This window comes from Delphinus delphis, chromosome 3 (assembly GCF_949987515.2).
Source record: "Delphinus delphis chromosome 3, mDelDel1.2, whole genome shotgun sequence".
Classification (NCBI taxonomy): domain Eukaryota; kingdom Metazoa; phylum Chordata; class Mammalia; order Artiodactyla; family Delphinidae; genus Delphinus; species Delphinus delphis.
The window spans coordinates 101,681,080-101,706,269 of NC_082685.1; positions in this window are offsets into that span (position 1 = coordinate 101,681,080).

Sequence of the window (25,190 nt, forward strand, 5' to 3'; positions counted from 1 at the left end):
GATGCTTCACAGTATTTATTTAAAACATTATCCCGTTACAGAGAACTTTCAGTTTCATATTTTCCGTGTAATTTATTTGATTCATCTTTGTTTGCAGTCACTGGTTTAATAGAAAAGTGGCTTTCCATTTCTAAACAGTAGCCATGTTTGTTTCCCCAGCTATAAGAGAATGGCCAGTCTCTGTGCATAATTCTTGTTTAACCAGTTTACTGCAGTTATTAATCTTTATTGTTACTATCATTACTGTTCACTGAGTGTTGAAAACCTATGCAAAACTTTTAAATGCATAAATCAAATATAGCTTCTGCCCTGGCAACTCCTATCCTGGATGGAGAGGAGTAAAAAGGCTGAAGAGCAAAGGGAGACAAGCCTTGGTTCTGGTCAAGATTTTAGGGGAATCATGAATGAAATGCCTCTGAAAAGTCAGAAAAGCTGAGTAAAATAATCTAAGATAGCATCTTAGTTATCTAACTAACATCTTATCCCCACTAAAGTTTTCCCTTCCTGTTTTGGAAAAACTTGGACTGAATGTCCAGGTGATGTTTGAGAACTGACCTAACAGAATGAAAAGCTCTTGTCATTTTCCTAGTGCCTTATAGTGCTACAGAGTCACTATTCAGAGCTGGGACATTCTTTTCAGACTATCTCTCTTAATATTGCAGGTAACACTAGAAAGAATACAGAACCAAGCTGTTATCTCTATTAACACTTAGTGCCCATTAACTCATTTGTGAGTTTATTGGCTCACTTAAGTTATTAGGTCTCAGTGACAGAATGCTAAGCAGGGCAAATGATTGTAATGGAGGTGAGAGCATATTGTAGGATTGTTAAATCACAGGACACTAGCTAAGCAATGGAAACTGCAAAGTGACGAAAAGTCAGGGAAATTGAAAGGTGAAGCAAAGAGGCTCTGAGGATAAGTCCCACCAATTTTGTGAGTTTGCCTAGAGCTGGCCCTGAGAAAGAAATAAGGGGAGATCTTTCAATAACGTGCCTAATGAGTAAGGTAGAAAGTGAAAAGAAGTATTACTCCTCAAAGTTTTTTATATAAGACTCTTGCAGTGGTATGCAGGGGCTAACTCATAACAGTTTATGAGAGCTGGTTGTTAAATTGACAAAAGATGCGGGAGCCAGTTCATAAACTGTTGCTGGATTAAAGTTTACTGTGGTGGGTGTATTTACACCTTGCAAAGTGGCAAATGTTAAGAATCAAGCTTTCTACCTTCCCATCTTCCCCAACTCTCATCTCTTCCCCTCCCCCCAGAGCACATACCTCCCTTGTGGTAGGTTGAAAGCTAAGGAAGAAAAGCACAAGGCTTATTTAGGACGGCATGGGCTTTGAAGGGACACATCCTTCACACTGTGGTAATAGGAATTAGAGCTGCTTTATGAAAGTGAAGATAGAATGCCCTCCTACCCCATCATTTCTTGGAATCATATGAGGAAACACAAACAGTCTTGCTTGATGGTTTTAGTTTCCTGTTTTTCTAAGAGTACACACTTGTGAAGTCTGTGATTCACAAGAGTGAAGAATGGGGAGAGATTTAGAAGGTTGAAGCTTTGAGGGGTGATATTGATTCAACAGTTTATGAAACCACAATGGCTGAGGCAACGTAGACTATATTTCCTTGCAAAGGGGTTGCTTCTTCATCCTCTACTTAAATTCTCATTCTTCCAACTCTTCTTCCTCCACTGTGACTTCATGTAGTTTTTGGAACTGTTTTAGACAGGAGAACATCAGGAGAAAGGAAAGGTTTATAAAAGGCCTCTGAGAAGAACAAAAGCAGACTGTTGGGAAAAAAAAAAAAAGGTGGCAGGAAAAAAAAAATGCACCAATACTTTTTAACATCCTGTTAGTAAGAACCTTGAAATTCTCAACTTGAGAGGAATAAAGCCACTTAAGCAGATGGGGGAAAATAAAAGTTAGATGAAACTATAAAATATTCCAGTTACTAAACTGAAGAAGCCATTAGTGGAGTTCCTCCTTTCATTTAAACAGCATGAAGACGCATTTGGTAATAAATTCTTATCCTGCAAGCTGTTTGTAGAGTCAAGGAACCTATCTCATGCAGGTGTTCCACGTGTGAAATGCCAAAACAGATAATAGAAGCCCCAGACATACCATATTGTGGTTAGAAGGAACTCTAAACCCAAAGACACAGTAAGAAGAATAAGGGGTTTTCAAAACAAAACTATGTTTGTGCTTTAGTGCTGTTTTAAAGTGAGTCAGTTTGTTTTAATCAGTGACACTTTTGTGCCATAAATTCCATGCGTATACTAATTATACTAGTAAAATTTGAGTTTAACATTGCAGGGAGAGAGCTTGTGAGTTCTGTGAGAACATATAGGTTTTCCTAAAGGATACAAACTCAACTTCAGGTCATTACAAATGAAATTTACCGTAGAAATTATTTGCAGAATAGCTTAAGGGTTTGATTTGGCATGCTTATGCATGCAGAGCTCCTGGAGAAGTTATGGAAACTTATAGCTCTATAAATGCCAGCTGTTGAAGGCAGGCTGCACATGATCTGAGCAGAGGAGGAGAGAAAATGAAGATACGAAAATAAATGGGAGTAAAGAGAAACATCAGGCTACATCTTTGGTTTACACAAAAGACTATGACAAAAACAGGTTGGATGTTGCTTAGGAGAGATGGTGAAAAAGGAATAAGAACGATTAAAAGTATCACTGCTGCCAGAGTGGGCTTGTAGGCCCAGGGACTTCATTTGTATATTCATCAAGTCAACCTTGCTCATTGATATTTCTGCAGACATTGTTAAGTATACAGGATATATATACATCTACACATATGCTCATACATTTATACGTAGACATATACGTAATTGATTATGCACATCCATGCACACGTACATAAACATGTATGCATACACACATAGAAACATATATACATATAAAATGAGACATAAATAGGATAGAAAAGTATAAAAACTGCCTTCTAGAAATTTATAGTTTAATTGATGATACAAGATGTGATATACAGAATAATTGCACTATAGTACTTTGATCTCACATTTGTTTTCAACTGACTTTAATTTGGGTCCTGCCTCACAAGTCATTGAAACAGTGCTATGTGCCTTTGTAGCCAAATGTAACGTACTTTTTAAAGTTCTTTTTAAAACTTTTAGCATTGCAGCATTAAAGAGATCTGCAACATTTGACCTCTGCCCAGATTTTGAAATTTTCCTAGCATTTAACTCACCCTTCTCTCCTGATTTCTTTGTCTCTGGACATTCTCAGTCTCCTCCATGGCCGTTTTGTCCTTTGCTGGTCTGTTAAAAGGTGAAGCTCCCAGAAATCTTCTCCTGTAATTTCATTCTCTGAGTGTTTTCTCTTGTACACATGACTTAATCATCAAATAGACATTGATGATTCGAAATCCAACCTAAACCTCTATCCTGAACTCAGGTGTTTATATATAACCACCTACCATACGTGTACACTAGGCTATCTTATACCACTTCAAGATCATCATGTTCACACTGAATTTATAATTTTCTTGCAACCTTCAATAAACCTGCTCTTCTTCCTCTCTCCCCTGTCTTAGTTGGTGACATTCCCATTATCTCAGAAACCAGAAGGCTGAATCATACCTGACTCTACCTACTATCCTGTAATGCCCTATAATGAATTCCCATGAACTACTGTCAGTAATAATTCCCAAATAATTTTTCAATTGAGTCTTTTTTCTTGACCAGGACCTCTTATTTTCTAGTCTGTTTTTTCTAACAGCCTTCCAAGGGATCTTTCCCTTTTCAAAAATAAATTCAACAAATAAATCCTAGATGGATGGGTCCAAAATATGTCTGATTTTATTCCTCCTCTTGAAAATCCTTCAATTTCTTCTAACCACGTGCAGATAAAGCCCTAAATTCCTGAGAATCGCATAAAAAACATTTTATAACCTGCCTTCTGCCCACTTATCCAGCCCCATATCACTACCCTCCCTTTCACTTCTTTTATAAGTAACTCTGGATGACTTTGGGACTTGGCTCAGGTGTCACTTCGTCGGAAGACTTTTCTTACATGTTCTTTCTAAAAGTTCTCATAACACCTGAGAGTTACCTCAGCCACAGTGCTTCAGTCCATTGCATTGTACTAATTGTTTTTTTTTTTTTTTTCTTATTTACCTTTCCCACTTCACTTGGGCAGCTCTTGGAAGGCAAAGAACATTTCTCATTTGTCTTTGTGTCATCCATATGGAACAAAATGTCTGGTATGTAAGAAATGCCTGTTGCACAACAAATATTTTGTTAGTGACTGAGTTTGAGGCTAAATAGTGCTAAACCTTTTAGGAATTGCATTTGGGTAAGGGAAATGAAATATTCTTTTTCCCACCCAAACAAAACCCCAATAGATTAATGAGTGTTTTATGTCTCTTTCATGTTAAAGAAAGTCATAGGTATTTGTTAAGAGTTGGTATGGCAACCCCACCATTATCAGATCTGGGATCTTCAGCCTTTCTCCTCAGTGATTAGCACATGGTTTTCATATTCAAAGTAATTTCATGATCCAGGATGACTATTGGATTTCCAGCCTTCATGTTTCCTTTCTAGGCAAAAAGAAAGAGGAAGTCGGGGGAGGGCAAAACAGAGCAATGCCCGCCTGAGTCAAGCCCCTTTAAAAAACCTTCCCCGAAAGCCTCACTCCAGTCCTTATTCTTGCTTCTCATTGGTCGCCACCATCAGCAAGGCAAGGCAGGAAACACAGTTCTTTAGGTGGGCATGTTTCCTCTTGGAATAAAATTAGTATCTGTTAGTATAGAAGGAGGGAAAGTAGATTTTTAGTAGGCAAATTTTCATACTGACACAAGTGCCAAAATTAATTGTACCAATGACTGATTCTATAGGAGTTTCGAAAATAACCTAATAGTTGAAGTGTGCTTGCAGGACGGAGGATGGGAATTTCTGTAAATGAGCTCTGAGAGATGGGTCAGATTGGAGTAAGCTTGAACACAGAATGGCGTTTAAGAGCAGGAAAACACTATGAGTAAAATATAGAATTGAAGATCAAGGGTGGTAGGTTTGGGATATTTGGTTTTTTGCTGTTGGTCTTTACCAGACTCTCAACTCCTTGGGGTAGAGACTGTATGCTAATCATTGTAGTTCTCTGGTATATAATAGAGTCACTGACATCTAGACGGTGCTCAGTCAATTATATTCCAGAATTGATTTTGTAGATGTCTTAGAGAAAATGTTTGGAGAAATTTTTTTGAACACACAGAACAAGTTGGAATTAATTCCACACACAGCTGGAGGCATTGCAGAATTTTGAGAGGAATGATACACTGAAGATATTTCCAAAGGACTAATTTTATGATCAAGGTGCTGGAGAAGACCATAGGGGCTATTTCAGAAATTCAGTTTGAAGGAGTAAGGAATTTAAGTAGAAGGGAAGCAGTAGATAAGCAAAGCAAGAAATGGTTAAAGAGACTCTTTGATAGTCATTGTTACCCTTGTCCCCTGATACCACCTTTTCCCTTTCCCTGCTTGATTTTTTTCTGTATCAATTATCACCTTCTAATATACTGTATCATTGACTTAATTTTAAAATAGTATGTCTTTGGGGGCCATAGGAAATATAGTGAATTCGTTTGTTGGATTTACAATGTTGGCAGAACATCCAAGTTAGAGAGATAGACCTGGGATTGAGAAATAAGTTCAGAGCTGGAGATACAGATTTAAGAATTATTAGTGTGGTGCTGTTTGTTAAGGCTGTGAAGTAGGAGCTGCTCTACATAGAAGATAATGTACAGTGATGGAAGCAGAAGGCAAAAGAATAGGTAATAAAGATAAGATTTCAGATGATAGTGATCAAAGATGTTTGCAGCCCTGGAACATTCTTCTTCAGGAAATAATGCATCTTGAGGCAAAAGTTAATATGTAAATCCTCTCTCTTCCTCTCCTTTCTTCTTTAGCCAGGGAAACAGGTTTGGTTAAGCTAGGATAAGACTAGGTCAGCGGTGGGAATGGAATGAGACTTTTATTTTCATGGCATGGATCCAAGTTGCCTTTTATATTATGTATGGGCGTTACTTTCAGTAAAATGAATTAAATTTAAAAACAGATAGAAGGTGGTGTTGGTTATAGACCTGGGTACTGCCATAAGAAGTTCTTTAGATGTACAAAGCAGTGGGTTTTTGAACTATTGCCTTGCAGTAACAAGACTTCTGAGAATGATCTGGTCTGAGTGAGACTGTGCTCTATAGAAACAGTTTCTCTTTACTTTCTCATTCGTCTGTTTGCTTCTGGAAAAGTCTTTTTCCTAACTCTTCTTATAAGTACAGTTGACCCTTGAACCTCACAAGTCCACTTATAGGTGGATTTTTTCAATAACTACATATATGTACTATATATGTATTTTCTCTTCCTTATGATTTTCTTAATAAAATTTTATTTTCTCTAGCTTTATTGTAAGAATACAATATATAATATATATAACATACAAAATATGTGTTAATCAACTGTTTATGTTATCAGTATGGCTTCTGGTCAACAGTGGTCTATTAGTAAAATTTGTGGGGAGTCAAAAGTTATATGAGCATTATCAACTGTGCAGGGCTGGCAACCATAATCCCTATGTTGTTCAGGGATCAACTGTATACCCTTGGTAAATTGGGTGGTAGTGAAGAGGGGTTTCCTGGGCTTTTCTCACTCTGGTGGCAGCATTTCACCAACTTCACTTTGGGTTAGTTTTTTCTCACATCTGATAGGTCACAATGTAACAAAATGGCACCATGTGTTTAGTCTTTCAACTGATAAAACTCCATATGGTAGGTAAGTAGGTAGTACATATCTATCTGTCTAATCTATCTGTCAATCATATTTTCACTGGTTAAAACTTTATCATTTTCCAAGTCAGCTGAATTCTTTAAGTAACAAGTATTACTAGTTTCTAGAAAGTCTGTTTCAGCCTTGTAAAAACTAAATTTCTAATGTGGTTCTGGTCTGCATGAAGAAATTGTAAAAGACAAAGCTGTGGATAAGATAGATTCAGAGGAAATGAGATGGCCAGGTGACCACCATCCTAGTGACTCCTTAAGTGATGCTTCTATGACAAAAAGGTTCTATGTCTTTCTGAAATGTTTGTGGGTTTTTTTTTTTTTTTAACTTTTTATTTGGCCGTGCCTTACCGGATGTAGGATCTTACTTCCCCGACCAGGGCTGGAACCCAGGTCCCCTGCACTGGAAGTGCAGAGTATTAACCCCTGGACCACCAGGGAAGTCCCTGTATGTCTTTTTTAAAACTGATAAAAGATCCCTGAGAAAATGAGTCTTTTAGAAATGTCTGATGAAGAATCACACTTACTAACTAGCTTTGGAGCTGAGAAGACCAGGAGCAAGTACAGCACGAGCAAAAGAACGGCCCAAAGTATTTGAATATACAGCAAATTCAAGTCAACAAATATTTATTGAGAACTTACTTAGTTGCAGTCTTGGTGAGCAAGACTGACATGTCTTTAGGAGAAATGCACACAAAAGCTTAGATGCAAAGTCTTTAAGACTATATTGTTAAGGGTTTCTGGTCTCTTAAGATGTAGTTTGTCCTTGAAAGAGAAACCAAGGTACAGAGTTTGTGGTACCACCATGGTGTAGTTTTGTTTTGTTTTGTTTTCATAGCTAATGTCCTGCTAGTCTCACTGAATTTGGGCAGAAATCTTGGTATAGTAATGCTTATTCTTAGAGAATAACTTTTTTAGTCATGTTCTAAAGAGGGAAGGATTTTGTGCTGTCATTTGGTTCTCAATAAGAATGAAAGTTTAAACTAAAAATTAAGCTAATAGTGGATGTCCCTGTGATAGTTTTCCTGTAACTTTATTGATTTTGCCCAGTTGATCAGGTAACTTGTCTGTAAATTATTCACACCTGATTAGAGTAAATTTGTGAATCTTTGGAATTAGAATTATGTCAAAAAATTACATTAAAGAAGAATCCCTCAGGTTGAGCTCAGAAAACTTGATTCTACCGTAAATTTTGCAATGAAGACATAAACAGTTCTGCAACTCTAATTCCTACTTGTAATATTTCAAAAAGTAGACTTCTGAAAGTTACAGATTATAATAATTACCTCTGGACATCTCTCTATATTTCCCTTCTAGACCTAGTGCATTTTACAATTTCTATTTAATAAAGGGTCATCCTGTTATTATCTGGTAAAGTAGCCTGGCACAGGAACTCTGGAAGCAAGTTCCAAGCAGAGTTTTATTTGCTTTCTACCTTTGTTTACATTCTGACCCCAGTTTTATTTTCAGAAATTATTTATGAAGCTCTTTTTCCCCTTCTTGCTTGTGAAGCAGCTCTTGGGTCTGTAAGGCACAGAATAGTGTTCTCTTCATGCATATATTTAACACCCTAATCTCTGCAACCAGTTTTAGCTGCTTGTTATACTTTTCTTGACATTTTCTGATATGCTTTTTGACATCTGCTTGCAAACTCCTGCAGCCTTTTCAATCCTGATATTCACTTGTTTCATCTGATGTTGTTATCATTCTCCTTAGATATGCAGATGTGTTGCTTTCCTTCCAGTCCTGTCCCTTCAGTCTTGCTAGAAAGACTGTTTTGGAGACCCACCCCCATTGCTTGCTGATTTGTTTCTTTGCTTGTTTATTGTTACACTATTTTCTGCCTCATGCTTCTAGCATCATACTCTTCCTTTGAGAACTGAACGCCCTCAACTGACTTTTTAATGCAATCCATTTGAAAGTATAAACACACACACACACACACACACACATGCACACACACGCACACATGCACACAAACTGTGCAATGGTTTATATGTCAAAGAAGGTAGTATTTAATATCAGCTTTTTCAATGACTCCAACAGAATTCTTTGCAAAACTATTTCACAAGAGCTTGAAAACCCTCATGAAATGAACACTTGTCAGAAATGATTTTATAAACTTGAGTAATTAGCAACCTAGGTGCTGTCTCATCATATGGCATCACTTTGTGTCAACAATCATCCTTTCTGATCATGAAAGCTGAAATAATCATTTATTTGCCTCTAGTATCATGTAGATCTATGACATTATCTGAGTGTTTGGTAATGAACCTGAGTATAGTGCAGTGCTTTCTTCAGATCTCTGAATATTTCAAAAGACAGAATCTTTTGTCTCTCTGGAAATGTGCCACATTTGTAATGCAATTTATATCTTTGGAAGAGATGCCTGCAGGGATGCAAGCACACAGCAGCCATGATTTCGGGTAAGCCAAAACAGGTCTTGAGACCCTGAAATCATCCCATGTAGTGTCTCAAAGAATCATGAAAGTTTAGACCTAATGCTATATTTCTAATTTTTGAAACAAAGACTCTCTTACTTCTATGTTCCAATTATCAGAAGACATTTGGGCAGTAGTTAATTGGTAAAAATCTGTCAGTGCTGAAGGTGAAGCAGTAAGGAGCTCAGTTTTCATCTATGCTGAATGTGTGATGTCTCACACATAATATTTAAGTCAGTAACTTAAACTTCTTTGTATATTTAATGTGAGATAAGCTACTAACAGCAGTTTGAAGTATTTAGGTAACTATATTTGAATTAAGTTTGAATGAGCAGTAACATATTTCTTCTAGTAACATTAATAAAAAAGATAGCTATTTACATGATATTGTCCCTATTCGTCACTAATAAAAATTGACACACGATATTTGAGTTTTATTTTTAATATCAGACACTGGATTATACAGATGGTGTGAATTATTGAAAGATTCAGAAAATTGTAAACAACACTCTCCTATAACCATGATAAAATCTTTTTAAGGCAAGTTAAATAATACTTCTCAGACTTTGGGCATTTTCTTTACTATCCTGGAGGAAGAAAAAAACAAAAGCATAATTTTCTGGAAGAATTGATGCCTCCCCAGCTCTTTAAACATTGAGCTAAGTGCATGAGTTATTGAGGTGAAATAAGTTGCTTTCAACAGTTGTTAATATATCATTAATAATCATACATGCAATAAATAACAACACATGAGTTATTTCCTAAGAGATATAGGACTGCAAATTGCAGTAACAAATCACAGCGTGTGTAAAGAATGCTCATTACTCTAGTGTGTACAGAAGCTGTTTTAACAACTGTATTCTTTATGGTGAAGCTCACCCTAATTAGCCTTGCAGATTCCTTAGGGAATGTATGCGGAATGTTTGACATTGTGATGCTGGAGCTAAAGTGGGGGAGGAGGATATCATTTCTGCACCAAGAAAGCACCAGGCCACTAGCCTGGTTTTCTATTCAGTCACTTGTTTTAATGTATGCATTGTGGTGAAAGTAAATAGCCTTTTCAAACAAGTAGATAATAAGGGTGTTTGGAATTAAATGACTAATTAAATCAATATTAAACATGAAAGCTAGACGGCAATGTGGACTAACTTTTTTTTTTTTCTCTATGGTGCCCCTTCCAATATAAAAGGTGCATAAACCAACTGCATGTCTGTAAGTGCTTGAACACCAAGATTTGTAGCCACAAACGTAAGATGAAAACACTTCCTAGTCTCTTTTGTATTTGAAAGCTAAGTGGACCGTGTATTTTTTTTTAAATAAGAAAAGAGAAAAAACAAGGTTGAAGCACACAAAAAAACAGCATGGTTTTTTTTTTTTTTCTTTTCTATGAAACATTATATGCGGATTCTGCTGCTCTGTTAGCTTATAGCTTGTTACTAAATCAGACCTTTCCTGCAGTGAAAAAAATTGCATCTTTTCGTTGTAAGCCTTGACAGCTTAAATTTTAATGGAGGCAGTTTTTTTTAAGGTATATAATGGGTTGACACCATGGAAGGCTGCTGAGAGCTCACAAACTCAGAAATAGCATGAAATGCAATAAGAACAAGCTCTTGCTGATTTTTTTTAAATCATACTTTTCTATTCTTGATAGAGAAAGCAAGTGGGAAAACAGCTTATTGTTTTCTTAAAGTAAGTTGTTTGTCTCATCCCAATCAAATGATTCTCTTCTACCCTGGAAAAGTTTCAGAGTGGGGATTTGTTCAGAAGGTAAGAGTAGGGTTATACAGCCATAAATACAGACAGAATAGATATCTTCCTGAAAGTAAGAGTAAGTAGAATATGAATTGCCAAGATGAGAACTCAACGAAAGGGACAGATTTTATCTCTTTTGGAAAGAAGAGGTACACAAGGGTAAACCATCACTGGCTGACAACATCGCCCTCCTTGATATCCAGAGGTCATGCTTGGTTACATTTCAATTTGCAGGTGCCAGAATACCATCTCCAGATAACACGTGTTCAGGTACACTGCTGAGGAGAGTTCAGAGATTACACCTGTAGCAGGCTGTAAAACAATCTTGACAGTTGGCACCAAGATTCCTTTTGGAGAGATAATACTTTGGTTTATCTTGGTTTGGTTCTTCTTGGTTTAGGATAATTCTTTGATAAATGGTTAGAATGATAGGGTAGCCTGGAGTGATAAGTCAGACTTTAAGGGAATATGTTGGCTACAGATAAGAAAACAAAAAGGCGGGTAACTACTTTACATAAAAATAAATAGGAACATGAGGGGCTGAGGAAAGAGGGGAGTAGAGGGAAGAGAGGAGAGAAGAGAATTCAAAAGTATAGCACGACACAAAGTTTTTCTTCTTTTAAAAACAAAGCTGTATACTATTTTTTTTTTTTTTTTGCAGTAGGCAGGCCTCTCACTGTTGCGGCCTCTCCCGGGCCCAGCCGCTCCGCGGCATGTGGGATCTTCCTGGACCGGGGCACGAACCCGTGTCCCCTGCCTCGGCAGGAGGACTCTCAACCACTGCACCACCAGGGAAGCCCAAAGCTGTATACTATTTAATTTTAATTTCTTTGGAAGGTTACAGTATAAAGACTGTTTCTCTACAACATTCAGGAAAATCAGACATATACACATGAAACAATAAGGAAGGGAGAAATGAATGAATAGGTTGCTTGAATGAACTGATATGGAATAAAGAGGAGAAAACATCCATAGACGTGATGGATAACAACATGGAGCATTGGCAAGTGAGAGCTAGAGTGAGAAGTAGCTCTGGAAAGGAAGATATGAGAAGGTAGGAAAATATCTGGAGGTGAGCCAGAAGAAATTCGTTTTCAACAGGCTTTACACTTCCTTTGGAGAAAAGTATTTACTTTTATCTGAGAGTCTTGTATTATTCCATTATACTTTCTGAGACCTTTCTCAGTATTCCATTAAGTTCAGTGCAAGTGTGACACCCTATGCAGTGGCAAAATTTATGATCATGGAAATGTTAATGATGTTAATTAATTTTTATATTGGTTTTGATAATAAAAAGAAATGCTAGTTCTCTGATTGCTCTCTACGGAACAGTTCAGGTTGTGCCCAAGTGTTGAAATAAGCAGATTTAAAACACTAGTCATCATAGTAATTTTTTAAAATAAATTGGAAAAAGCAAATGGGGAAACTAAGATTTACAATAGAAGGTAATCTGAATATGTTATAATTTTCTAAGCATAGACTCCAGGTATCGTCAAAGACTTCTAATTAATTTATTTAATAAAACTTTATTGAGAACTTACTGTGAACCAAACAGTATTCTAAATGCATAGTAGGTACTCAGGGTTCTAGACTTTGATTACCTAAAATTTGAATTTTCAAACTTAAACCATATTTCTATTATCTCCTTTTAAACTACCTATGATAAAATCTGATATGTTAAAGTTTGAGTGTAACTTCTCACATATTTTTAAAAATCAAGTAAATCAAGTAGATGTAAATCAAATCCTAAACTACATTTTGATTTAGGATTTAAGCATTTCAGTGCTTATATGTATCAATGAATGCTGAAGTTTTACATTTAAAAATATAGTTCAGTATCTTTTAAAATGATCATAATACTAAAAGAAATTTTGAGGGACCCCCTAGGCCTTTAATTTATGATATGCAAATGTAAATTGATAGAACACAAAAATGTACTGAGCACCTGTAGTGTTCAAAGTATTCTACTAGCACTGGATATGATAGAGTGTTGAAAAAGACAGGGACTTCTATCTTAAAGGTGTCCAGACATGTGTAGAGTAAGGCAACAGGTAAGAGTCATGGCACATCTATAGGGAAAAGCAGGTACTTCATGAAGATGTTGAACCCAACTAATTTGGCAGTGGTATGCAGGAAATTGAGATGAGGTGGTTTATTTATTTATTTATGAAGGATTTCTAGTGACATAAATAGTGGCACAGATTCTTCCCACTTTTGGTGTAACCTATTTTTGATGTGATTCTACACAGAGTCAACAACCAACCAAATATTCATATTCAACCAAAATTTTACTAGTTTTCAAAAGCACCCGATCTTTTGGGGATTAGGGGTGTGTCTTCCACTAGCATGAAGAACAACTGATCAGAGAGCAAGCCCTTCTTTAAAAACTTGTTATTACTATTTAAAACATTTAATAAGAGATAACTAGGCATGATTAAAATAGGACAAAAAGCCACCATTCTAGGGTGTGTCTAGGTGTCAGTGATTGTGCTAATAAGCACATTGGGTGAATTATCATATTTAATCTTCTAAACCACCCCTGGAGGCAAGCATGTTATTATTCCTGTTTTATGGATTTGGAATTCTAAGGCTTTGATAAAGAAGTTGAAAGAGATCAGCTTATAACTGTAACATATATAGTACCTCAAATGGACAAATGGGTTATGGAATATTATGATGTGTGAACTCTAAACAAAAAGCCTTCTACTTGGTACTATTTTAGTCAGGCCTTTAGTGTGTTCCATTTTGAGGGCAAAAAAAATAATAATAATAAGCAGAATGAATATAGAGAAACCAGAGATGGTTTTGAGAGGAAGAACAAAGTGATTAAGATGGCAGAAAATATTTCCTATGAGAAACAGCAGGACTGTGAGTCAGAATTAACATGTTTTAGTCCTGTTTTTATTACTTGTTGGCTGTGTGACTTTGGGACACATTATTTATCTTTTTGGATCTCAATTTCACATTTATAAAACAAGGTACTGTTAGAGGTCTCTTAGAGTAAATGTAAAAGTTAATGAAGAATGGTATTCCCCTAGGCATATTGAGGTGGGAAGGGAATGTTCTTTTTTGTGTTGTTTTTGTTTTGTTTTGTTTTTATTAGTTATCTTTTTATTTTACACAGGAATTAGCATTTTTATCTCAAAGCCAGATAAATGTCTTACATTTTGAAGTAATGAATAATAAAAGTATTTCTTAAGAATCAACACTAACACTTAAGAACAATTATTTTTTACGTCTTTAATGGAGTATAATTGCTTTACAATGGTGTGTTAGTTTCTGCTGTATAACAAAGTGAATCAGCTCTACGTATACATATATCCCCATATCTTTTCCCTCTTGCGCCTCCCTCCCTCCCTCCCTATCCCACCCCTCTAGGTGGTCACAAAGCACCGAGCTGATCTCCCTGTGCTATGCAGCTCCTTCCCACTAGCTATCTATTTTACACTGAAGTAAGTAAGAAAGAGAAAAACAAATACTGTATGCTAACACATATATATGGAATCTAAAAAAATAAGAGAAAAAAGGAAAGGTTCTGATGAACCTAGGGGCAGGACAGGAATAAAGACACAGACGTAGAGAATGGACTTGAGGACACGCGGTGGGGCGGGGGAGTAAGCTGGGACAAAGTGACAGAGTAGCATGGACATATATACACTACCAAATGTGGAAAAGGGGATGTTTTCTGCTAAGGGAATGATGTGTATGAAGAGATCAGAGGAAAGGGCAGACATGCAGCATTAAGGAACTTCAAGTGCATAATTTGCTATGGCAGGAGTGAGTGGCAAAAGTTGAGCAGTTTTGAAAAGTGAAGATGACGAGTTAGCACTTAAGAAGAGAAGCTATATGTATTAGTGGTTAAGAGCATGGACTCAGAAACCAGATTATCTGGACTCAAATTCTCCTTTACTGTTTCTTTATTGAATGATGTTGGGTAAGTCACTGAATATCTCAAATTCCATATCTTTATCTGTAAAATGGATGCAATGATGACAATGGTCCTACCTCTAGCAGTATTATGAGGATTAAATAAGTTAGTTCTGTTAAGAGGCTATCACTCAAAAGCTGAAAAAGCTAAATTTGTGCTTCGTAAGCAAAGGAGAAGGGTTCTCATAAAACGGTCTCTCTGAACAAACTATTGTGGGTTTGAGGAAGTATGGAGCTCTGGGATTGGCATACTTTTAGAAGCTGGAGTATTTAGCCTTGGAAGGGTGGCCACTACAGTGTGGTTCTTACTGCATGGCTGATTCTAAGAAGCTTGGTCACTGAAATGAGCCTGTTACTGACTGGGAGTGTCACTGTTCAGCTGGCTTTCAAAAATGTGGCTACTGATAGATTAGTATCTAATATAAGTGCCTAATAGATTAGGATGGGCTCAAAATTGGTTCTAGGGGTTACTTGTACTATGACCAAAGAACAACTAGCCTTTTCCTTTTTGAATATAGAATATGGGGTAATCATTTTATTCTCAATTCATTTTAATAGAGTAGCACCTCTGCATCATGGGTTATATATTTCTATTTATTTATTATTTGACTGGATTGAGAACTTCATTTTTCACATAACCATAAAGAGGGTTGTTGCTTTTTTTTCCCTGAAAGAAATGGAGATTATGTACTAAAAGATTTTTAGCAGTGGAATGACATGATAAATTTGTCTTTAAAAAATGAAAACATCTCTAGCAGTATGGAGGTCAATGAAAAAAATATATGCATAAAAACTATTTCTCTGGGTTTATGTGTGTCAGGATTGTTGATCTCAGATGTATTTTCTCTTGAGTCATAGTGGTAAAAAATGAGGAAAAGCAACAGAAATAAAAGTTTCTTTATATAGCCTCATGGTAGAAACACCTCCCTCACCAATTTTTACCAATAAATTTAATTCACTTTGGAAGTTCCAAGGGATTTTCACATTCAGGGGGTAAAAGGGAAATCAACTAATGATGTAGTCTAAATTAAGTGAAAATTCATTTTACAAATTATCAGTGAATTTGAAACAGGTGTTCCCTTCCTACTTAGGGAGGTAAGAAGTGAGAAAACTGCCACAAATTTGTTATTGATTTAAAAGTGTTCTTAAAGTGAAGAAAAAGTTCATTCTCAGTGCTTTACTTCTAAGTTTCCCTCTGAGGAAGTCCTGTTCAACAAAGAGAATTTACAGAATATCAGAAAGAAATGCAATAACCAGGAAAGAGATGTGTCATTTATAATATTTTGGTCTGCCAATATGGTTGGCTAAATAACCAGGGAATTGCGATGCTACTGGTTCCAAAAGAAAATTGTGATTTATTAGTTGGCGCCACTCAAATAATGGCGTCTCTAGTCTCTGTGTGATTTTGGAAATGCCCAATTCCCCCCATAAAAGGAATACAGAGATTAAAAATCCAGGACAGCTACGGGAAGCCTTCTCAGAGGGCTCTCATTCTGCTGCCAAAAAAGGGGAGCACAGAAAAAAAACTATTTTACATGAATCTGTTGGTAGGAATCTGTCTTCACAAAACTTAGCTGTTTTTGCGTTAACTGTAAGAACGCCCATGAGGTTTGAATGAAAGCAGATGTTCCTCTTTTATACTGACCTCAGAAGAGATTCAAGGGATAAATGTGTTCTTAAAAATCTCCAACTGACCTCTTATAATAACACAGTTTGAGGTATAATTCTCTAAAAAAGGATCACTGGCATATAACTTTATTTTTTTTTTTGCAGCATTGCACTTCTGTAAGCATGATGTTGCATGGTATTCCTGTTGCTGTCATGATAGGGTGAAGAACAGCTAATCTGAGTAGAAGCATTACATGAAAGTGAAACATACCTAAAGTACAAGTCTGAGTGAAATAAATAATCCTGGACCCAGTAAATCACATTTGCAACATCAAATAAATTCTGTAGTTGCTACACAATTTGTATTTCCTACCCACAGATCAAGCTTGTTTAAATTTATGTGTCTTCTAAGCCCATCCTATGTACTTTCCAAGAGAAGGCAACCATGTCAGCCAGGGAAAGTAAAACTTAAAAGGAATTAATGGAGTATTGGTGATTTGGAATAACTTTATATTGAAACATGACACAGTATGGACAAGCACTTTGCCTTTAAACTAGAAATGTACTCGAAGAATCTTCATGAGTGGGAACAAACAGTGCTGAAAATAAGAAAGGATGGGTGCTTCATTTTGAATCCACCATAACTAGTACCTTTGGATGGGATCTAAGATAGATCCATCATATCCAAAATTCCAATTGATCATCAAGTATGTACTGAATGCACTGTTCAGTGTCACAGAAGAGTGGTATTGGAGTAGGCAAGTAGTTGTTAAGACAGAGGATAAAGTTCACAGTCATTTATATGCCTCCAGGACTGACCCCTACTTATCTCTGTAGCATTATGTATCACTAACAGTTCACATTCAAATTTGAAATTCCAGCAATCCCAGACAACGTCTCTTGGGAATATTTCCCTTTCTCTTCCCTGCATTGCCTTCTATTTATTCTCATTTTAGTTACCTAGAGTAGTCACCCCTGGCGTACTCCCGTACTTCCAACCTCTAGGTTACGTGGCTCTCCTGTAGACTATGACTGCTTTGTAATTTCCTCATTATAACATTTATCCCACAGTTAGAAATTTTCATATTGCGTAACTATTTCCCCCATGAGGCTATAATCCTGTAAAGAACAGGAACATTAACTTTCTTGTTCACACTGTGTCAAAAGCTTTGGTCCTGTGCCTGGCACATGGTGAGTACCCTACCCTAAATATTTATTGATTGAATAAAGGCTTGTATTTTAAAGCATAGGTAAGTTGATCAAGTGCTTTACAAATAAGTTATCCCTAGGTAAACATTGCCTCATTCACTACATCTGTAGGTCATTTGAGTTTTGGCCTCGTTCTTAATATAATGGTTCAAGAAGACCAAGAGTTGGGAGACTCCATTTTTTTTTTTTTCCTGAGCATCCCACTTAGATTATTTCAAAGAATCCTGAGGCAGCCATTCAGTCTACGATATATATATTAACGTTGATGTTAGATTCCCATGAGCAGTCAAACTGCATTACAATATGATTCATCATTACAAGTTACAACTGTATCTCTTGTCAAATTGTGTCCGCAGAAAACCATAATCACAGCAAATAATGAGATGGTTTTATAAGCCATATTAAAATATAAGCCTGTTTTTCCATAGAGTAATATGAGTATTGGAGCTATTTCCATCATGTGCCTTTTATAGAGATCTCATTTAATGATGTGTCAAAATGTCTCTTATAGAAACTAGTAAAGCAAGTTTAGTTTTCTAATGTTGTACAGTTAAATGTGTTGACTCACTTCATGAATCCTATGTCATGCAGTAATCTCTCTGTATCTGGATGAAGTTTGGAAACCATAGCTTTAGACAAAGCTTCCACTTTATTTTGATTTGAGGAAATATGACCTTGTCTGGAAATACATAATTTACAAATATGGAAATTCTTTATTCTGATTTTCTGGAAGGAATAATGATTCTTTTTTAAAATGTGTGTGTGTGTGTGTGTGTGTGTGTGTGTGTTTAAGTAGATGATAATGAATGTAAATCATTCTACAAAACAATGTGAGCTTATTTTCACATTTGTTTGGGATTAAACTGCTTCCATAAACTGCTTCCACATGTATGCTAATTAACTCTGCAGCAGTACCAACTACTCTACTTTGAGGATTATAGACAAAGGCTTTGTGAAATCCTACCTTTTCAGTTCAACATTTATCGCCATATTTCTGGTCACCAGGGCTCAGTTGTGAGTAAGTCTATTTTGGGGTCTCTTTTGGCTCAGGGCATTGGTAAAAGGATATGGAATCTTTCTCTTGTAGATAAAAAGATTGAACACAAACCAGCCTGATGTAAACCCACAGCTATTATTATTTGATAGCTGTCAGTAGTGAAAATAAAATGAATTAGTGGTTTTCTAGAAAATAAATCTTAAGACTAAAAAAAGTCATACTTTCATTGGTATTAATTGCTAGAAGCTCCAAGAAGCCGGAGATTAAGTAGGCATTTAACAACATGCACACCTCCAGGACTAGAAATTCTAGGCCACACATTAGCTATATTATTTCGATGGCTTCAGGAGGTTGTTATGTGCCTAAACGCTATTTGGAAGGGCTTGTTTGTATTTGATGCTTATTTGTAACTGCAGAAGAGTAAAATGAAAATGAATAACAGTGTTTTTTTGTGAATGTGTGTTTGTTGTGTGCGTGTGGGAGAGGAGAGAGAGAGACCATGTTTTAAATATAGGTATTATTTATTATCACAAATTGGCAGATAAATTGATTCTAATGCTTATTGTAAGAATCATCTTCATTTTCTCATTGTGTTAGTGCTTTGTTTCATTTTGTTTTGGAGTAAGCATGTAAACAAAAATTTTAAGAAATATAAGAGTACCTAGTTCTACTTTGATTGGAATATAGGTCCGATCCCTCAAGATAGCAGTTTCTTTCATAGTTTACATCATTTTTGTATAGTTTTTGTAGTGATTTAGGTAATAATTATAAGGCAAATAATGCAAATGATACTAACCTATAGCTTTCAAGTTTCTCAGACTAAAGCAATACCCCAGAATTCCCATCATTGTTTCATTCTTTCATCCATACATTCGTTCAGTAAGAAATTACTGAACACCATCTCCATACCAGATACCATGCTAGGCACTGGTTCTACACAGACATGCATTAATAAAGGTAATGTGTTACTTTGTTTTACAGAGCTTTCAGCATAGTATATGTGTGTATGTATGTGTATGTAATTAAAAATTTTGAAAATTTTTGTGAAGGAAATTAAAAGGATCTATGAGAGGATTAAGAGGAATTTGCCTAATTTAGATTGAGGGCCAGATAAGGCCTCTGAGCATTTGCACTATTGAACTTGAATGTCTCACCATGTTAATGATATTTACTTGGTTTAACTGATATTTAACCAAGAATAGAGAAGAATGTTTTATCCTCAAATGTGCACATTCAGAATGGCTTTGGGGGTATCTCTTTCTGTAGTATATTGTCCACTGGCTCCCAAAACAATTGAATCAGAATACTATGGGAGGGGAAAAATTGAAAAAGACAAGCTGTCTAGAGTGACTAGCTCTTCGTGTCTCCCTCCCTTCCTCAAACATCCCCTATACACTCACTCTGATTAGCATTCTCACAGTCATTAGAAACATAGAGATATTGTTATACAATTCTAAAGTTAACCTACTTGGAACAGAAAATAATTTAAAAATGGAATTTAACCTCCAAATATATACTTCAGGGTTTTGTGATTTTTTAAATTGATGTTAATGGGATTATCAGGTTAAAATTGGCCCAGTTAATTCTCTGTTCCAATACACGGTTACTTACATCATTATCTTTTTGGTCTACAGAAATACTATTTACACATGAAAATATTACATTGTGTCAGTTACACATTTTGATGACAAAAATAAATTGGAGAATTGAACATTTGTAGATTGTAATAACCTAGAAAAAAGAATCTTTCTTGTTATATCTCAGATACTTTTACATTTAAACAGATTTCCTCTTTTGGTGTGAAAATAATCTTCCAAAATTACTGCTCCATCTCTATGTTGCACAATATTGTAAAATGAATAAGTATCTATCATACTGTTGTGTTTAATAAATATTTTGGATTGAGATAAATGGAGGACTCTTGAGCCACATTTCAGTCCCTGTGAGTTTCTGCACTTTATAAAATTATATACACCTATAGAACTAATATGATGAGGGAAGAAAATCGGGGTCACAATAGCTATCATCCACACTAGAGAGAAAAGACATTTATCTTATCAGCTCATAAAGATCCACTGAAATAGGTTTGAAAGGATCTGAAGCTGCTGACAAAACCACAACACTGGGCCCAATTAACAATACCCATTTTTAATTAACAGTTGCTGACTCTTTGCCATTGAAATATTCACGCTCTAGGTGCGAAATGGCAACCCCCATTTGTCATATCTGTCAAAATTAATTTTGAAATCCCATGGTCTTCCTTCCACAGGATAAAAGTGAATAACTAGAGCATACTTCCTACCTGCCAAAGTTCAGTTCCAGGACAAAGACTAAGTATAATAGAACCTAAAAAACTGGTTGGGTCCGCATTAGTAGTATAATTAGTGTAAATTATTTTCATAGCATTTCTAATGTTGCAAACTATGCCAATATTTATTCCATACTTTGAGATAGGGTATAAGTGGCATTTTAAATTTCTTATCCATAATTCTTTTTCACTTTATCATTCAAAAAAATGTATTAAGCATCTAACATATGTTAGTTACTAACCTAGGCACATCTTTCAGTCCTGAGGCCACAAACATGAATAAGACAATGTGTTCCGGAGTTCATCACAATCTAATAAAGAAGGAAAAATTGCCAAATTTCTGTATATGTGAATATTAGGAATGAAAATATGATCTCTTTACAAAGATGTAAAAGTGTACCACCATCAGTGATAGCATGTTTGGGAAGGAAGTTAAAGTAAGGCTAAAGAGCATGCAAGCTGCCTAAACCTGGGTAACACCTTTTTTTTGCAAATGAACATAAGAAGTTCATTTGGATTCAGTAATAATGTTAGAATTGGAATCACTTGTGTTTATTGAGCATTTAATATAGTTTTTTGTAAAAAGCAATTAACATATCATGTTCTACTTGTCTCATTTGATCCTTCCAATAATCTTATGAGGTAGATAGTATTATTTTTGTTGTATAAATGAAAAAATAATTTCAAAGACCTAATTGATCATCCTAAAGTTGCAGAGTTGATAGTACTAAAATGACCAAATGACACATCAATTTATGAACTCATTTTCTGAGGAATCACTATATGCTCTGAGATATTGGTGATTGAAAATATAGAGATATAGTTAAAAAAAAAAAATGCCCTGGCCACAAAGCATTTACTTCTGGCAGAGGTGTGAGGTATGTATATACGAAACTATTACAAAGAGGGGAAAATACAATATACACATCATACCATGTACCAGGGGAACACAGTTAAAAGAGTGAGTGCTAAATCCTTGCTGTGGAAGTGGGAAGGTATTCAAGAGAAAATGACATTTTCTGATCTATTTCATGACTTCCTTCCTCAAATGTCTGCTTTCTTTGTCCATTCTGTGTAAAACACAGTTATCATTAGAGAAGAAAAAAAAGATCTAAAAACATTGCATTGTTCCAGTGCTCAAGAAGCTTATACTCTAATTAAAGAACAAAATAATACCACTCTTAGAGCAACAGAAGAGGAGTGGAGTTTTCAAGGTTGTAATCATTGCCTAGGTCTCCAGCTAAACAAAAGGGAGAATCAACAGTGGAACATGGACGGGTTATTGCAGTCCTCTACCACTGGGGAATTTACTACAGCTAAAAGGAGAACTAAGCTGAGTGAATCAGGGGTAAAAGCAAAATGGAGGAGGTGAAATTCAACAAAAGGTACCTTGAAATACGCTGCTTTGTTTAAAGCACTGTACTGTTTCATGTGGGTGGAAAGATGAACAAGATAAAATCCCTGTAAGATTTAATTGAGATTAGATCTATTGTTAACCAAACTCTGACACAGAAGCACAGATACACTACTCACTCAGAAATTTGAATTTAATGATGAAGGCATATATTAATAATTAATTTAGCAATAACTCTTTCCTTCATTTTATATGTTGTTAAAATGTTAGTAAATGCAGGTAGACGAAAGGAGAAAAAAAATCATGTTTTCACTGTTAATGAAATACACACACACACAAACACACTTTAGTGGGATTATACTGTATACGATTTAACACAAATATTTTCATCTTATAGGCCACTAATATCATCTAGGGTTTTATTTTGAATGGCTACCTATTATTCGCTATATCTTTGCACTAATTTAATCAGTCAGTCCTTTTAAGTACTTCCAATTTTTCACTATTGTAAACAATAGTATTCTCATAGATAAATCTATCATATTTTCATGATTGTTTCCTTATGACAGATTTCTGGAAATGCAGCTATTAGATCAATGCATAATAAATATTTTAACACTTTTGATATGTGATCAATTCTCAGTTTAAAAATGTACTGATTTATACCTTTTGATATTGTGAAAATTTATTTTCTCCAGCCATATGTGTGTGTGTGTGCGCGTGCATGTGTGTATATTCCATTGTTTTAATTTGCATTTATTAATTGTTGGTGATGTGGGATGTTTTCCTTTGTATTTCCTCTTTCATTAATATTTAGTGTTCTTCCTTAGCCTGGGTACTTACTGGTGACTTTTTCTTGATTTGTGAGAGATATTTACATATTAATTCTGTTGATTCATTGCCCTTAGATATGGTACAATTATGAGGGGGCTTTTTACTTTGTATATTTATGTAGTTGGATCCAACAGTCTTTCCTTCACACTTTCTGTTTAAGTGGTGTCATGTATAAAATGTTTCCATTCAAATTATATAATTATCATCTGTATTTATTCTTGTGTTTTTATTTAGAACTTTGGTTCATCTAGAATTTTGATGTATGGTGTGACATAGAAATCCAATTTTATTTTTTACTAATGGTTAACAATTTTCCCATTGCTACTGAATTCTTTCTCCACTGATTTGGCATACAATATTTATTATATCCTCAATTATTAAATAAATTTTTATCTGTTTCTGATCTTTCTCATCTTTACCATTGATCTATTTCTGCTTTATTCTTTTATTTATTAAGTCTTTAAAGTAATTTTTACATATGCCATAATGTTACTTCTCAAATATTTCACATCTAGTCTCTCACATATATCATCTAGAAAATCTTTTGAACAGTTTTGTCAGATATGAAAAAACAAACTTTTCTGATATTTTCTTTATGATTGTATTAAATTCATAGATTCATTTGGGAAGAATTGACATCTTCACTATTTAGCCTTTTTATCTAGGTATGTAGTTTCACTTGCAACTCATCCAGGTTTTTTCTGTGTTTCTTGGGAAATTAATAACTTTTGGTCCCAGAAGAACCTGTGTTAGAGAAATCCTAGCATGCTATTATGCAGAACTGCAAAATCTGCTAAAACATCCCTGAATGAATTACACAAAGGCTAATTCAATCTTGGAAATGTTTACATCTTTTTCTTTGAAGAGAAAAAAATTGGCTGTAAGTATATTGCCAAGTTAAACACTATCTAGGGACATAACATTGATGGTAACCAAATAATTTTTACCACTTGTATTTTTTATCAATCATCTTCTTTTTTCTCTAAGTAAATGCAATTTGATGAAATATATGCTATGAAATTTCCTTGTTAAACCATAAAACCAATAGGAAAAACAAAAGTACTGGAAATGAAAGCCACATCTGATACATAGAAAGAAAAAACATTTCAAAATATCAAAATGGTAAAGTTGGATGTCTGAATTAGATGTGTGCATGGGTGAACCATGAACCCCCGGTCATCATCAAGGCCAGCACTAAGTGTAAAGGAAGATAACCAAATTAGGTGCTCATCATGTGGTTCAAAACAGGCCAAGAATGAGTATTTAGAATAGTTCACAGACATAAGGAAAGGGCCCAGGAGCTCTGAAATGAAGAACAGGCTAGGAATGTGATTGAATGGAGAATTTTCTATATATAACTGAAGGAACTATATAAGGATATGTTCTAAGTACTAGTATTGGAAAACTTCTCTTATTGGGCCATACTATACAGAGAAAACTCATGGAAGTTAAAATAATAGAAATTTACAATTTTTTTCCCTGTGGAAGTTCCTAGCAGCAGTAATTATTTTGTGGTTTTTTGATAGTGGCATATGAAGACATGACTATAGACTTTTGAGTTGCTTCTCTTTAATAGGATGGATTTTTCTGAGCCATATGAAACTCACACCATATACCATATGGCCAAAAACATGCATAAGCAACGCAAAAAAAAGGGAATTAAAAAATTTTGCCCAAGACATATAAAGAAGGAGGGAAGTGTGACCCATACAAAGATAAAGAAAAGCAGGTAATAGAAGCTGTCTTTGAGAGGGCTGAGGTGTTGGACATAGACGACTTCAAAACAATATTATAGATAGGTTCAAAGAACTAAAGAATATTATGTTTAAAGAATTAAAGAAAGATATGATGACTGTTTTATGAAGTAGGGAATATCCATAAAAAGACAAATTATTTTTAAGTAGTAAGGCTGGAATTAAAACATAAAAAAACTGAAGTTGAAAAAAATTACTAAAGGGATT